The sequence below is a fragment of the Spinacia oleracea genome, chromosome 6 (assembly GCF_020520425.1).
Source record: "Spinacia oleracea cultivar Varoflay chromosome 6, BTI_SOV_V1, whole genome shotgun sequence".
Classification (NCBI taxonomy): Eukaryota; Viridiplantae; Streptophyta; class Magnoliopsida; order Caryophyllales; family Amaranthaceae; genus Spinacia; species Spinacia oleracea.
The window spans coordinates 64,697,279-64,714,661 of NC_079492.1; positions in this window are offsets into that span (position 1 = coordinate 64,697,279).

Sequence of the window (17,383 nt, forward strand, 5' to 3'; positions counted from 1 at the left end):
CGTTTTGGGACTTTTAAGAGGTATCCATTAATGTGATACCTCTAATGGATACCTCTTAAAAGTGATTCAAAAACTCATTCTTCTCATTTATGTGTAAGGATTCCATAGAGATCTTGCTTTTAAAATTTTGTAAAAGGTAAAACGAATTAAATAATATTTGTATAATTTTAAAATATTTGTGAATTATCAAATGAGTTGTTTTGAAATGTCGTTCTCAATAAAATCCGTATAGAAAAAAGAAAATAATGAACTTTGAATCACTTTAAACTAATAAGAAACGAAACAGATATCTTAATTTTAAAATGAAAAAATTGTAAAGTGGTAGTGATTACAAACAAAAACATACGTTAACTATTAAACTAATCTGAGTTGATTTTAGCAATATGCAACATATAATACTAATTCGATCGTGATTATCTGATTTAAATAGCATTAAGGGACCTAGCATGATAATCCGATTTCCCAAAAATATTATATTTGTTAGGCGTGATAGAACAATCAGATTAGGTTAGTTTAACCGTTCATAAAAAGGGCGAGGAAAGCAGTTAAATCATCGAAAAGGGACACATTACGACGCACCCTTGAGAGGTGCGTCACGGTTCTCAGAAAACTAACCACTTTGACTTTGCTATTTCTCCTTTTTATTTAACGAATCTCAATTATGGGATAGGATACGTTCTGTTCGATTTGTGGATCGATTGCGACAGAACGCGTGAACAGTTTCGCAGCGAGAGGCTTAGGCTAAGGGTTGGAGTCAATACTCAGAATATAATTGTGTGTTGTTGTGTGTCCTTTCACGTCGAAATTAGGGGCCTGTTTATAGGGAAGAGTTCGTGGAAAGATAGAATTGCAGAGTTCTAATCCACAAAGAATTAGGAAAAGAGACGTACCCAGGTATTTTCAGCGCCCAGGCCTGGGCGCCGAAGATTTCGGCGCCCAGAGCCAGGCGTTGAAAATAGGGTCTGGGCAGTTTTGTTTAGTCAGATTCGGATTCCTAAAATCCGTAGAGTTTGAGATTAATTCGAGTCTTTTACCGCGTATCAATTTTATGACGGAATGCGTCTGGGCCCGTTACGAACTCTAGGCTCGTTAGGATTTTAATTAATACGTAACTCTTATTTCCGAATCCTATTAGGAATAGGATTCTCGTGGTTTTCTATCTCATTTAGGATTTATGTTGGAATGCAACACCTAATTCTGACAGGTTTCTATCCTTTATGATTTGCCACTTTTAGAAGCTACCTTTTACGGCAATTACTATTTTTAGCAGGTTTCCATAAATAGCAGGTTTCGGGTGAAATGAAATGGGGAATCGAGATTCGTTTATTTTATAGGAGATGCGTTGTCAAGTGGAGTTTTTACGTCTTCATCATCGAACCTTTCCCTTTCGGGAATGGGGACAAAAGTAGGTGTCTACAGTTAGCCCCCACTTTGACTGAGTCTTGGAGTAAGACGATGGTCAAAGTATTAGACGGAGTGCGTCACACAAGCCATGGTGTATGTGACTTGTTTTGCGAGGGTCTCACGAGCCCCCGAGTGATAACATTTGACTTAAGGGTCATCACTTGAAGTGTCGACATATCCCTCACGTGTCATTGAGATTTGTCAACTGATAGTATAGAAACTTCCTCACTTTGTCATTGGAAGGATCTAAAGGTGCGTAGAAACTCCCTCACTTTGTCATTGGGAGTAGCTAGAGATGTTTTCGAAATCAAAGCTGTAAAGTGTAATTGGGCCTGGCCAAGCCCAATCACGAGGTAAAACGTTTTTTTTTAAAGATTCTCATTTTCAGGGCTAGCTAAACGAGAAAACCCCCTTGTTTTTATAGGAAGTAAAACGAAGGAAAATCCAGCACATCGTTCTTTTTTGGAAAAACGGAAAACCAATCCTTTAATTTTTGGAAAAAGGGATAACCAATCCTTTAATTTTTGGAAAAAGGGAAAATCGATCCTTTAATTTTTGGAAAAAGGGAAAACCGATCCTTTAATTTTTGGAAAAAGGGAAAACCGATCCTTTAATTTTTGGAAAAAGGGAAAACCGATCCTTTAATTTTTGGAAAAAGGGAAAACCGAAAAAAGTTATCGCTGCAGCGACTAAGGACCTGCGCGGTTAGTGACGCAGACCCCACCCGCTGAAGGTGGGCGAGCCTGTCCGCTGAGGGTGGACGCCCCGTCCGATAGAAGTGGACGAATCTGTTTTGATGTTTTGAAAATAAGGACCTACGCGGTTTGTGACGTAGACCCCGCCGGCTGAAGATGGCGAACCTGTCCGCTGAGGGTGGACGCCCCGTCCGATAGAAGTGGACGAATCTGTTTTGAAATTTATTTTGCTTTTTTGAAAATAAGTACCTACGTGGTTTGCGCCGTAGACCCCGCCGGCTGAAGATGGCGAGCCTATTTTAAATTTGAAGATTTTATTTCTTTCGAAAACTGAGGACCTACGCGGCTAGTGACGCGGACCCCGCCCGCTGAGGGTGGGCGAGCCCATTTTGAATTTTTTATTTTGCCTATGTAGAAGGGCTTTTGTGATTACAACCTGTTGGTGGGTCGTAATATTTCCTGATTAGATGTGTCCTATAAGTGGGTCCACACTGTGTATATTTTTGTTTAACAATATTTTTTTTTTGAGATATCCAAACATGATATGGTGTGTGGCGCAGTCTGGGAATGTGATTTTGATTGCGCGCTCCTTGTTGGAGTCCATTTTTTGCGAGCCCCCAAGCGTTGGGGCTCGTCGGTTGTTTTTTGTACCTTGTAATCATGTTTGGGGTCACGCTCGTATGTGCGAGCGACCTCCTATAGTAGTGTGCTTTTTTAGCGAAGCCGTGGAGTGCGACTTTAGTTTTCAGGCGACATCCGGTTTTGGCTTGGCCCAGACATTTTCTATTTAGAAAACCAATGACTTGACGACACATATTTTCGGTGTTTCGAAGAATGACCATGATATTTAACTTGCTTTTTTTTGAAAAGTGTACATGAGCGTTTTCTTGAGACGAGCCTAAGTTTCGACCAAGTTTTAATGTTATTATTTTTTGCTTATTTGGGAGCTAAAGGTGCTTTGGGCTTGATCTTACTTGCAATAGGGCCTCGTGTTTTAGCAACACGGTCTTAAGTCCTTTCCTATTCCGTGTTTTGTGAAATTTGGGCCTTGGGCTGCATTTTCAGCGCCCAAGCTCAGGCGTTTAAACATTTCGACGCCCATGGGTGGGCGCTGAAAGTTCTTTCCTGGTAATATTTGATTTTCGGATTTCTAAACACGTTTCCGAATGGGATCAGGATGTTATTGGGTGCGTTCAGCTATATATAGGGGCTAGATACGTCCTTATTTTCCATCACTCTCAAATTCTTTCTCTCTTTTTGCTGTGCTCTAATTATTTACTGCTTTTGCCATGTCGATCCCTACTTTCTCACTCCAACGAACTGTTAGGCGTTGGCTACGGGCCCTTACTCCCACAGAAAAAGCTTTGTTAAAAGAATACCACTTAGAGGCATTTTTAGGCTTACAACAAATTAATATTGATTATAATTTTCTGCATGTTGCCCTAAGCTTTTGGGACTCTGATCATCATGTTTTTTCCTTTCGGGGCAATGAAATATGTCCTTTGCCCGATGAATTTGCTGCGATCCTTGGTTATCCTACTAATGCTACTCCTGTTACCCCTGGCACTGTTGAAGAGGGTAAAACAACCATAAGGGCTTTCCTAGGGCTAGATGATAACATGTTTGCTGAAATTGTTGTAGATGATAAGGTTAATTTGGCAAAACTTGTAAAACATCACTTTAGGCCTAGTAAGAATATGACCGAACAAAAATTGAACATTCGAGCCCTGGTAATTTGCTTGTTGAATCATTATTTGCTGTCGAACAATAATGGTGAGTTCGGTGACATAAGGCTGATCCCCTTGATTAGCCAGATGGAAAGTTGCTATTCTATTATGCCGTTGGTTGTTGCTGAGACTTTGCTGAGTGCGGATGAACTGAAGAAGGATGCCAAATCTTATTTTAAGGGGAGCCCCCTGTTGCTGCAGGTAATCGATCTTTTCCTTGCGCATTTTTTTTCATATATTTCTTTTTGTCTGGGGCTGAGTTTCAGCACCCAGGGCTGGGCGCTGGAATATTCGGCGCCTGGTCTTGGGCGTTGAAACTGCGCCCCAGGAACCCTTTTTTCTTTCTTTTCATTCTTTTGATTCGATCGTACCTGTTTTTGCAGATTTGGCTTGCGGAACGGCTTAGACTTTTGGAAGCTCCTGCCGATACTAAACATTATCGCCCTATAGCTTTGGGTAACCGAAAATACTTGCACCAAGGCCAGGACGAGGCCGAATGGACCTCCTTTTTTACTTATGGCATTTGTTCTATTAAGTGGGTGGTACCATGGTGGGGTTTGACTACTATGACAGGGGGGGGGGTCTGATGTATCGGTTTATGTTTCTTTGTTGGGGCTATCTCGTCCCATTTATATTTTCCCTTACCGAGTCATGCGTCAATATGGTTTAAGGCAGACTATCCCCTTTTCTGATACGGTACCACCTAAGGTAGCGGCCTTTGCACAAACACGGGTCCTAGCGTGGGCCAAGTATTATGATGGCCTCCCGCGTTGGGCTGTAGCTACAAATGGCTTTGTGGGTCTTTCTGAAAACTACAAGTTGTGGATGAGCTCCGATGACAAAGATGTGAGGACCGAGGCTCGAAATGGGGAGCCGGCTGAGCTTTTGATACCTCGTATTCGTGTTAAGTATGAGGGTCCTGATTCTGCCAGACCTCGTACCTATTGTTTTAAGACTGTGAAAGCTCGTCCTGATCGAAAGCGAAAGGAAGTTCCTCCCCGTTCCAGTTTCAGGCCTAAAAAGATGCCTAACATGAAGGGGCCTGCTGTTGCTAAAAGAAATGCAAGCTCTCGCGGAGATCGTCGCCGGAATAATGTATGGGTTAGGAAGGCTCAGCCGCCTGTAGAAACAGTGGCTGGTCCAGTTGGTGATAATAATCCTTCTCCCACCATTGTTTGTGCCCTTGAGGCTGAGCGGACTATAAATGAGAATGTTTCTGAAGCCTTGGCATCTTTGGAAGTTAGTGTCCAGGAGCCGGTTCTTATGGAGATTGATATTGGGGCAGCGCAGAAGACTATGGGGGTGGATCCTGCGAATATTGCTCTCTACAAGACTTTATTTAATGATCCGGAAGAACTAGAGTAGTGTAGTTCTTTGCTAGGGTGTAGGTGCCCTTTATTTATTTCAGTTGTGTTTGTTTTTTATTCCTAGCACTTTGTTTTCCTTCTTATTATATTTTAATAAAGGCGTATTTTTAGTTTTCATTTAATTTTGTTTCTCCTCTTTTATATGTCTAACACTCTTTGCACAAAGAATATATTTTATATTTGGACCGAATCCTTGGTAAGGATTGCCTACGTATCTTGTCAGAATCAGGTCGCGCGTAGTTCTAGCTTTTAGAATAAGTTCTAGTATGCCGGATTTCGGTAGATATGTCCTGAAGTGGAAACATATTACTTAATTGGTCAAATGAGTGAAGTATTTGCCATCATTTTCATCTGCCGTTTTTTTGCCATAGGTTGCGTAAAATTCGACCAATTTGTATAATTTGTATAGCTATATTCTTGGTAAACCTATTTGGATACGTACTGTACCCCCCAAGTGTTCATTATTTTTCCGTTGTGTGCGGATAAAATGACGAGCACTTTCAAAAAGAAAACTTTTGGCAGGCAGAGAGTTTCAACGCCCAGGCTGGGGCGTCAGAAATTTCGGCGCCCAGCCCTGGGCGCTGAAAATGACTTGGGCGGTCAATTTTGACGCTTTGCTTCACATGTTCTTGCGTTTATTTCTATTTCGTTTTTTGTGTCTTGATATTTTGCTTTGTAGTTAAAGTTAATTTTGAGGCTATTTTGGAGGCTCTTTTGACTGTTAGCGTGAAACGCATTTTTGTCCAGATTAATTTTTTCTATTGGTGACTCAAAACAGTTTTAAAAATGGAGTTAGGGTGCGGAACTTATGAAGATCTTTGTGTAGGCTTTGGAGGTAGGTTGGTAGTGAAGGGTATGATGGAATCTATGTTTTATGAATCTGTTTTTTTTTTGGTAACATTTGCATTGTTTTAAATTTTTGATTTCCTTTGATTTTAGGTTGCATGGATTGGTTCTGACACTGGTTGGCTTTTTAGGTTTTGGGGATATGAATGGGATAGTGTGGTTTATTTTGTGGGTTTCGGGAATTGATTCTCATGGCATTATTTCAAAACCGAGTGGGCTTTGTTTGTTGGGCCTATAGGGGGCCGCTTCTTTATTTTTTTTTATTTTTCAAGTACATTTGGTGTTTATTTAGTGTTAGAATAAAATTTTCAGGAGAAATATTACGCCTTTATTGATTCGGAAAGTAAGGAAAACACACTGAAATAAAACTGACCCATATTCTAAAGGGCCTTAGGACCATCTAAAGTCTCTATTTTTTCTATCAATCTAAAGAACTACTAGGCGCTTTTTACTAATGGTGCTCTATGTGGCTCAAGCCTGGGGTTTAATCTCATAAAACTTCGGTCCTTCACCGGTACTCATCTTGAATTCCATTCCTTTTGCGTTGACCCACTGATATGTCTTCACCCATCCGTTCTCGACCTCTTCTAGTGTTGATGCAGGAGAGATTAACCGAGTTGGATCGAAACCTTCATCTTGTAAAGCTAGGGTAGTCATCACAGTCTCGTTCTCCATAGGCCTCGATTCGTTAAACAATGTCCACAGAGCCTGGTTGTCCAATATTTCAGCTGTTTTAGTCTTGGTGGGGTGGGGTGCCTCATCCAAGGTGTGGCAGTCATGGAAAATTTCAAATCCAGGTTTTAGCAAGCCATCCTGAACGAAGGGTTCAGGGAAATCACAGCATGGGTGTTCTTCTCCTTCCCGAATAAACATCCCGTTAAGGGTCCTTTGATATGGGGGAAGGAGGGTAGTTTGTTTGGTTTTGTTAAGGCGTAGCCTAGATAGGCGGTCAGCAATATCTTCCTCCGTTGGTTCATAACCTAAGCCAAAGGGAGTAGATTTGTCGGGAAAAGGATGGAATGTGCATTCCTTCTTCCTTATGCCCAATGGGGTTCCTGGAAAATAGCCTTGAGCTAACAGCATTCTAGGAATGACTCGGGATGCGTGCGGGTCTAGGAATGCTGGATCATAATCTTCGATGAACTGGATTGTTTCCTCCATTTGAAACCCATAAAGGTCGTCTGCAGCTTAGCCGTTCCAACCGTAGTACAACTGACGTCGAGAGGAGGGGCGCGGATTTCTAGCATTACCCCGTTATGGTTAAGTTTAACCATTTGGTGCAAGGTAGAAGCCACACCTCCTAAGTCATGGAGCCAAGGTCGCCCCAAGAGGAGGTTGAAAGTGGGCTTGATATCAATTATTTGAAACTCCGTGGTGCGTGCCACAGGCCCAGTTTGTATGGTAAGGTTGATTTTTCCCAATACAGGCCTTCGGGAGTTATCATAAGCTCGTACCCCTTGTGAGGAGGTTTGGAAGTCATTGCTTCCTAGCCCCAAGCAATGAGCGGTTCGTAATGGGCAGACATTAACCGCCGAACCATTATCTACGAGCGCTAGGGGGATGTTTTGTCCTTTGCATCCAACCACTAGGTAAAGGGCTTTATTGTGAGTACCCCCCTCTTTGGGTAAGTCTTTGTCAGTGAAAACTATGGCCTTTTCCCCGGCATCTCTCGTGACATGGCTAACCAATGAGTCAGGTGTGATATTTGTAGGTACTGAGATGAGGTTAAGTGAGCGAATAAGCTTTTCGCGATGTTCCTTTGAAGTACACATAAGATCCCAGATGGTAATCTCAGCCTTGGTTCTTTTTAGTTGTTTCAGGAGAGGATTTTCAATGACTTCTGCGACGGTGGCGTGCCGTCCGTTCTCAGGAGTTTGCCTAACCGGGATGTCGTCCATAGGAGGTGGGCGAATATCTGGTTGGTATATCCTTCCAGATCGGGTGAGGTTGTCGACCTCGGGCTCCTGAGGGGTGGTGTCAATTAGAGCATACCCGGGCCAAGTTTCAGTGAAGACGTCCTGGCCCGAGACTTGAGATAGGTAAATATCTTCAGCATCATCGTTCCACACACCACACACTTCCCTCTCGATTCGATCCATAGGGACCACAGCGAGTGGTGCACCTTGAGGTGTAATATACACCGTGGGGTCGAAATTCTCTGGTTGGTCGAGAGAGATGTGACAAGAGCCGAGTAGGCTCTTGTTGTTGTTGGGTTTGCCAACGTTAGGGAGAGGTATTACTTCATCCTCTATCATGTCCTGGATCGTATGTTTTAGAGTCCAGCAGTTTTCAGTGTCGTGCCCATTTCCTTGATGGAATTTGCAGTAAGTACCTTCGACCCAATATTTGTTTTTGACAGGAGGGTCACGGGTGGGGCCTATAGGTCTCAACTTTCCTTGATTGGTTAGTCTTTCAAAGGCTTGTACCAAAGTTGACCCGAGTGGGGCAAACTTTCGGTCTCGGACCCATCTTACAGGGTTTCTTCGGGCGGGAGCCTCTTCTACAGCATGGACTTCTTGGGCTTGGGATGTGTTTCCCTGATTATAGGTGTTGGTCTTATATGTGGGTTTGCTCTGTATGGTTTTGGCGAGGTCGTCCTCGATCTTTATTCCCACATCATAAACTCTTTTGAAAGTGTCGAGTCCCAGGTACCTAAGGTGTTGTCTGTAAGCCGGGTCCAGGTTGTCAATGAATTTTTGGACCAATTCTGTTTCGGGAGGCCTATTGATTAGCTGGGCCGCCTGGTCCCTCCATCTAGCAAAGTAGGTTGTGTAACCCTCATTTTTCTTTTGGAAGAGAACTTCCAGCTCGCGCATGGTGACTTGGAAATCCATGTTCGACGAGTATTGCTTGATGAAGACATTGACAAAGTCTTCCCAAGTGGGGAAGAGCTTAGGGTCCTGGTGATAGTACCATTTGAGCGGCACAGGTTCCAAGGACAAAGGAAAGGCAGGTAAGTACATGGACTTGTCCACGCCTTTCAAGTTCATGGTATTCACAAAGCTCAGTAGATGATCACGGGGGTTAGTCCGTGGCCTTGAACTTTGGTAAGTCAGATGAACTGAACTTTTCTGGTAATTTGCCAGGAAAAGGTTCAGGCTCGAGGGAGAAGTATTTGCTCCCCATGGTTTGCTGTAGGACCATTTTTTCAATCCTCTTCTCGTTTTCGAGGTCATTTTTGGCTTGCGCAGCCGCTAAGGCTTTGTTTTCCATTTTCAGTTGGCCCATAAGTTGGGTCATTTTGACCATCTGGTCTCGCAAATCTTCGATGGACATGTTTGGAGGTGCGAATCAAGGTTGGGGAAGCGGAGATCCTTGAAATGAGGGACGACGGACGGAGCTTGGAGTTACTAAACCTGGTGTTGGCGATGTATCTTCGAGACGCACTAGCCGTTGATTCCCTGATCGGCACCAAGTGGCAGGACCAGTCCTAGGCATAAGATAAGCTAAAGTTTAGGTTCCAAAAGTTTCAAGCATTACTTAGTCTAGACTTTGACTCTCTAAATTGGGTTTTTTTTTTCGCTCTTTCTTCTGTCGGTACGTTTTTTTGGTTTTTTTTGATTTTGGTCGTTCTTTGGATTTTCGAAACACCTGCCCGTGTGACATTCATAGTTGTTAGCATGTTCGGTTTTGGTGCCGAGCATTGCCGTCGTAGGAGGCCTAACAACGACACAAAGAGTTATTAATTTTTCGCGAGTCGCTTATGAAATCGAGTGCTTTTCTTACGCCCTCGTAGCAATTCTTTTTTATGAATATTTTTTTTTGCTACGTATTTTCCTTTCGTGCGGGCACCGAAGCTGCTGCGTCTGACCAGAAGGCCAAGCAGCAACTTCAGCGCCCAGCTAGGGGCGTGAGAAATTCTGGCGCCCAGCCTGGGGCGTTGAAAATGCGTCCCTGGCTGGTTCTCATTTTCTGTCTTCTGTTTATGCGACTTCGACTTGCGTGCTTGCCTAATAACGTCCTTTACGCGTAACAGCGTTTGTGAGATTCGTTACAGGCCATCCCGAGCGTCGCTTATTTTGTGGCGATCATTCGGGTTTGCGGAACACGTGTTTTGGTATAACTCTTTGGCAAATTAGTCTATGAACGTTTGGGCAGTTTTTTGAGGTCGTTGGTTTTCTAGGATAGTTTGTCACACACAATCACACATTTCGCTACCCATAACTACATTACAAACATGGATTTGAAAATCAAATATGTCACGTAGTTTATGATAGGCTTCTATGGGTAGTTTATCTGCGCCTGGCTTGGTACCGCTTCTATCGTAGATCCAACACATGCCCCGGTCGAGGTAGTGTCTTCAACAGACGAATTTCACTCAAGAGGCCAACCCGCAAGTGCAAGCCAAGGGGGCATGCAGGCGAGAGGGACCTAATGGGCGAGCGATTGGGTTCGGGATAGGTGTACTACCTGCACAAGTACCGAGTGGGAAACATGCGCGGCGTATGCACCCCCCTATTGGCGAAAAAAGGTATCCTTAGTCCCAACTCCCGAGGGAGCCGAGATTCGTTATGCGGTTCAGCCCGTTCACATTAATATGCTGATTTTCAGGTCGTCCCAACTTGATGGGGAAATAAACGCGGGGTAGGATCGTTTCACCCTTCGGCTATTTTGATTACCTACAAGCACGAGTATTTCCTTCACTATCCCCACTGGAGTCGCCACTGTGAGGGGTCGAAAAAGCGCGAGGCTAATGCGTGACCTTGTCCCTCGTGGGTGTGACGATTCTTTTTATTCAATCAAGTGTAATTGGATTTCCTGTGAGTATACACCCAATTGACTAGTAATATAGGAGTCGCCATTCAGTTTTTAACGACAATGAGAAAAACTGACAAAACCCGGTTATCGTGACATAAAGGGAGTGCAATTATGTTTGACCACGACGGCCGTAGGTTCCTTTGTGATCCCTGGTGTGGGGATCTCTCAATATACACCCGCAAGGTAGAGATTGAGGGTTCGGGGGACTGTAACTACCGAGAGGAGTACTTCACTCGTCGATAACTCCAGAGGCAGGATATCCTTACTAGCTCAGCATAAATAATTGAAGGGACATGCGTTAACTATTAAACTAATCTGAGTTGATTTTAGCAATATGCAACATATAATACTAATTCGATCGTGATTATATATTTAAATAGCATTAAGGGACCTAGCATGATAATCCGATTTCCCAAAAATATTATATTTGTTAGGCGTGATGGAACAATCAGATTAGGTTAGTTTAACAGTTCATAAAAAGGGCGAGGAAAGCAGTTAAATCATCGAAAAGGGACACATTACGACGCACCCTTGAGAGGTGCGTCACGGTTCTCAGAAAACTAACCACTTTGACTTTGCTATTTCTCCTTTTTATTTAACGAATCTCAATTATGGGACAGGATACATTCTGTTCGATTTGTGGATCGATTGCGACAGAACGCGTGAACAGTTTCGCAGCGAGAGGCTTAGGCTAAGGGTTGGAGTCAATACTCAGAATATAATTGTGTGTTGTTGTGTGTCCTTTCACGTCGAAATTAGGGGCCTATTTATAGGGAAGAGTTCGTGGAAAGATAGAATTGCAGAGTTCTAATCCACAAAGAATTAGGAAAAGAGACGTACCCAGGTATTTTCAGCGTCCAGGCCTGGACGCCGAAGATTTCGGCGCCCAGAGCCAGGCGTTGAAAATAGGGTCTGGGCAGTTTTGTTTAGTCAGATTCGGATTCCTAAAATCCGTAGAGTTTGAGATTAATTCGAGTCTTTTAGCGCGTATCAATTTTATGACGGAATGCGTCTGGGCCCGTTACGAACTCTAGGCTCGTTAGGATTTTAATTAATACGTAACTCTTATTTTCGAATCCTATTAGGAATAGGATTCTCGTGGTTTTCTATCTCATTTAGGATTTATGTTGGAATGCAACACCTAATTCTGACAGGTTTCTATCCTTTATGATTTGCCACTTTTAGAAGCTACCTTTTACGGCAATTACTATTTTTAGCAGGTTTCCATAAATAGCAGGTTTCGGGTGAAATGAAATGGGGAATCGAGATTCGTTTATTTTATAGGAGATGCGTTGTCAAGTGGAGTTTTTACGTCTTCATCATCGAACCTTTCCCTTTCGGGAATGGGGACGAAAGTAGGTGTCTACAATTGACATATAGTATTTTCTTACAAAAACATGAAGAAATGCAAATGTCAATGCTTGAACCCATGACCTCGTGTTCATGAGCTAGAACTTTAACCACTAATATAATCCAATGACACAACCTATGATATTTAAGCAATTCAAAACATATAAGTCATGTTTATTAATAACCTGTATTAAAAATTTAATTCCTACCATAATTATACATTTTAATTATACTTACATTTTTTTTCATTTAGGTTCATTTACAATTACGTTATTTTAGCATGCCAATTCATTTACATTTACTTAGAGCTATAAGAAAGAGTAATTGCAATTTACACATAGGAAACGATTACTCCATGTTTAATTTTAATTTAGTTTACTAAGATATTTAACCAAATTTTATACTGAATCACCATTACCTAAATAAAATATAAAGATAAATTATGCACAAATATTTATCTCATATTATATGTAAGTATTTAAATATCAAACTATTGTAATTATTTTTATTTAACTCAAATTTTATCAAGATCAATTCTCAAATTATGTACAATCACCGGGGCATCGCCCGGGTGGCAATAACTAGTTGACTTATTTAAATATGGAGAATTATCAATTGCTAAATATATGAATATGTATGGTTGGATTTTTATGGGAAATAAAATGGACTAACATGAAAATTGTTAAACAACATTTATATAAAATTGAAAATTTGTTAATCACAATAATGAACAACTATTACGAAAATATATTATTAAATTGTTTAATTTGCAAAATAGGAATGACTAAGAAAAAAAAGTTTACATTAACTTCATATAAGAAACTATTTTTTTTTTACATTTCTTTATATTATTATATTATACATCATCTAATTAAGAAAAAGTGTCTAGTTAAATAAAATAAAAATAAAAAAAGTAAGCAAAATAGTCAAGTAGTAAAGTTAACTACTAAAGTGAATAAAGAAAATAAAAAATATATCAACCATACCGCCTCCTTTTTCTTGTTCTGCTCTATGCCTCCATGAGCTCCATCCTCTGCTACATCCCATCCGCATCTTCCCGACATACACAACTAAACAAGTTGTTCCGGTATTGGAATCGGGTGGTGTGGTCGGATCTTCGTATCTTGAACGTGGAGGTGATTTCCTGCAAGTGAACTCCGAACCCGGGGAGGTTCCCCGGATCGGGGCCTCCGACGCCCAACATTAGTGTCTGATATAATATAGAGAGAAAGTAAAGAGTAGAGAGTAGAGTGTGTAGAGAGGTCTCTTTTACCTAGGGGTGTTCATAAATACCCGACCTGCAATACCCGACCCGCTAACCCGCTGACCCGACACATAAAAACCGGGTATTAAACTGATTTTCTTAAAATTTAGTGGGCCGGGTACCCGACCCGGTTAAATTACCGGGTAGCGGGTCGGGTCATGGGCCGCCGAATGATCGAAACGGGTACCCGCATACCCGCTTATTATTATTTCTTTATTGAAAAAAATTGCAAACTGGTAAGTTAGGGACAATGAAATACGGAGTAGGTTTTCTTTCACACTCACACAGCCGCTGCCGCTTTCTCACTCTCATTTTTTATTTCTCAAACTCACTATTCAGATCTGGTCTCTCAAGAATGGTGATTTCTCAAACTCTCTATCTAGATATGATCTCTACTTTACATAGCAATGGCTGTGACGCTTAAATGGTGATGGAAAAGGCATGAAATTGTTGCATACATCCAAAATATATTGCTTTGATCTGAGTTTTTCTACCTTTCTTTTATTTTGTCTTTCCAGATGCTTCTCAAGGATTCATCAAAAATTTTCGTCAAATTATGATTTGAAATTAAACTACTCGGTTATAGTATTTGATTCACAGTTTGTTATTATCAACTACTTCGTATATTATCAAAACTAGGCTATTACTTGAAATTGTTTTGGATTTACTCAATTTTTGATAGAAATATAGAATGAAGATTCCATTTAAAAAATCGCACAAGAAAAGATAAAATAAAATTTCGGGTACCCAATGACCCGACCTGGTTAAAGCGGGTACCCGGTTAGCGGGTACCCGGTTTTAGCGGGTCGAGTCATGGGCTGACTTTTTCACTACCCGTAAAAGCGGGTACCCGCTTCTTCGGGTACCCGATAAGCCGGGTACCCGCTAATGAACACCCCTACTTTTACCTTCCCCCATAAATGAGTATTTATAGGGATTTGATAGATTATTAGGTCATAGATTGGGCCTTGGCCTTTTTTATTCTCTGGGCCCAAAATACTAGAATATGGTATTCTGGTATAGAACTGGGTCTACGGGAGTACTCCTATATCCCAGGTCGCTCAATCATAATTCACAATTGCATATAATTTTGGCTTTTATACTTTGCCAAATATCTAAATTTTTTCTTTCTTCAACAAGTAAAACTCGTATTTTCTTGAACTCGCATACAAGACAATTTCCAGTTGATTCTTATCCTTAGGTATCTTTTCCTTGGGTTTGCATACTTTTCTTTTTAGAATTAGTCTATTTGCTAAGAATTGCAGTATTCTCTTTTGTTTTCTAATTTTTGTATTTTATTGCAAATAAATACAATGTTATAATTTTGTGTATGATTTTTTTTATTTACTCAAATATTTTTGACATTTTCTATGACTCTATCATTGTATAATTCATCTTTATGTTGTTGCAAGAGTTGTTACCTTCATTAGAATTACTTGATTAAGCTATTGCGAATCAGTGAATCCAATAATAAATGTATAGGCATGATGTACATAGGTGTAATTTTTGCAAAATTGAGGACTAAAGCGTCTTTTTAACTTACCCAATACAATCCTCTAATTGAAAAAGCTACATGGAGCAATTTTTTTGGAATTAGAGGACTCATCCCAATCCTCTATTTAAATCCTCTAACTTTCAAACACCTAGATTAGAGGATTGAATCGGTCAAACCTCTAAATTGGCCAAATCCTCTAATTTTTTGTCAATCATCTAACAACCAAACACAACCCATGTCCAAATCATATTCAATTTGTTTAGATGGTGTCCATATCAAAACGATCTATCCCAATCAAAGCCGATCTATTCAAATTGAAACCGACATGTCCAGGTCATGTCCAAATTTAAATCGATCTATCCAAATATGTACGTCCAAATCATAACCAATATGTCCACATCAGAATAGAGCTTTCCGGTTCATGTACGTCTAATAGAACCAATATGTCCCGTTCAAAACTGATCTGTCTAGATCATATAGATATTAGAACTAATTTACCCAGATCAGAATCAATGTGTCCAAATCATGTGAAGATAATCGATTTGTTTCCAAATCATGTAGAGATCAGAATTGATCTTTCCAATACATGTAGAGATCAAAATTGATATGTCCGTATTGTAATCGATCTTTCCCGATCATGTAGAGATCAGAAACGATCTGTCCAAATTAGAATCATTCAATTCGGATCAGAACTTATCTGTTCATATCATGTCCAGATCAAAATATTAAAAAAAATATGTCAGTTTAATATTCACATTAGTACAAAAATTCATGTTATTACATTAGATAAATTTTTCGTCTTTTTTCATTTTGTTCATTAATATTAGTACAATATTTCATGTTAATACTCTGTAAGTTTCACTTTTTTAGCGTATATATTTGTAATAAAAAAAATTATAAGAAAAACTCAAGGTTTATCTAAATAAGAAGTAGTTAAATTATTAGCAAAGTCAATTCAATAATCTATAATTTATGATAACAATATTACAAACACATTTCAATGAAATTTATTTACAAGTAAATTTGATTAAGATTATAACTGTGTAACCTAATTGTAGGTTTTTATTTAAACCTTAATTCTTAAAAATCTAATCAGATTAGATAGATAGGAAAAAAAATGACCAGATCACATCAGAAAAAATATATTACATTAGATTAGATCAGAAAAAAAAGATCATATTAGATCATACTCCCTCCGTATTTTTTTAAGAGATACACTTGCCTTTTCCGGCCGTATTTATTTAAGAGATACACTTGCCATTTTTAGTAACTTATCAACCCCACCATCTAATTAAATAATACATCTAATATACCATATCACCCACCATTCTATTAAACAAATATTTTCATAAACCCACCCCATCCTCCACCCACCAAAATGACATGGTCCTCACATATTTAATTATTAAAATATCTATCCAACCCCACTTGCTTTATTATTTTATTTCATTCAATTATTCTTCTTAATACCCGTGTCCGACCAAGTGTATCTCTTAAAAAAATACGGAGGGAGTATAACACTAGATAATTTCAAATTAAAAGAATTAATAAGGTGAACTAGACGGGGCCTTAGTATTGGCCTCCCAGCTCGACACATGTAGAGTTGTTAAATTGGGATTGGCCACCCTTTGGGTTGATTATGAATCTATTCAGTTCGGGATATATCATGTAACATTTTATCCGGCACGTTGTGTCCATACAAATCAAACGCAGAGAAAAGTTTTTCCAAGTCACTTTGGTTATTGTCTGATTTCGTCATAACAGGTCAATTTTTGATAACTCTAGCTAGAGCAGTCAAAACTGGTCATCGGGTCGGGTTTGGGTCGGGTCATCTCGGGTCTCGGGTCATGATCAGGTCGGGTTGTGTCGGGTCAATATTCTGTCCGGGTTGAGCTCGGGTTCGGTCGGGTCGATTTCAGGTCGGGTCATGTCGGGGTTTTTCCTATCCCGGATTCAGGTCGGGTTCGGGTCGGGTCACATTTCGGTCAGGTTTGATTTCGGGTTCGGGTCTTATCGGGTCGGGTTTAAGTCGGTTTGTAATAGGTAATTTCGGGTTCGGATCTTATCAAAGTCGCGTTTAAGTCGGTTTGCAAAATAGTTATTTTCGGGTTCGGGTCTTGGTTTGGATCGGATAATAATTGGATCAGATATAATTCAGGTCGGGTCGCTCTCGGGGACGGGTCAAACTCGGGTCTGATAATTAACCTATACATTTTAATTATTTTATATTGTAAAAAATATTGCTTAACTTATTTTAGAGTTAAATTTTTTATAGACCAAATAATCGCGTGTTTTTGTCAAGTCAATACATATATAAAGTGAATATGGATTACGAACCAATGATCGATTTAGTCATCTCAAAATGTGAAAGTGAAAAACATTTACTCCCGCAAATCTAATTTCATTTTTGGAATGAGGGGTAAGTGAGTGGGTCTCGAGCCAATGCGAGTCTCCTGTGTGATAGTGTAACCGTTTTT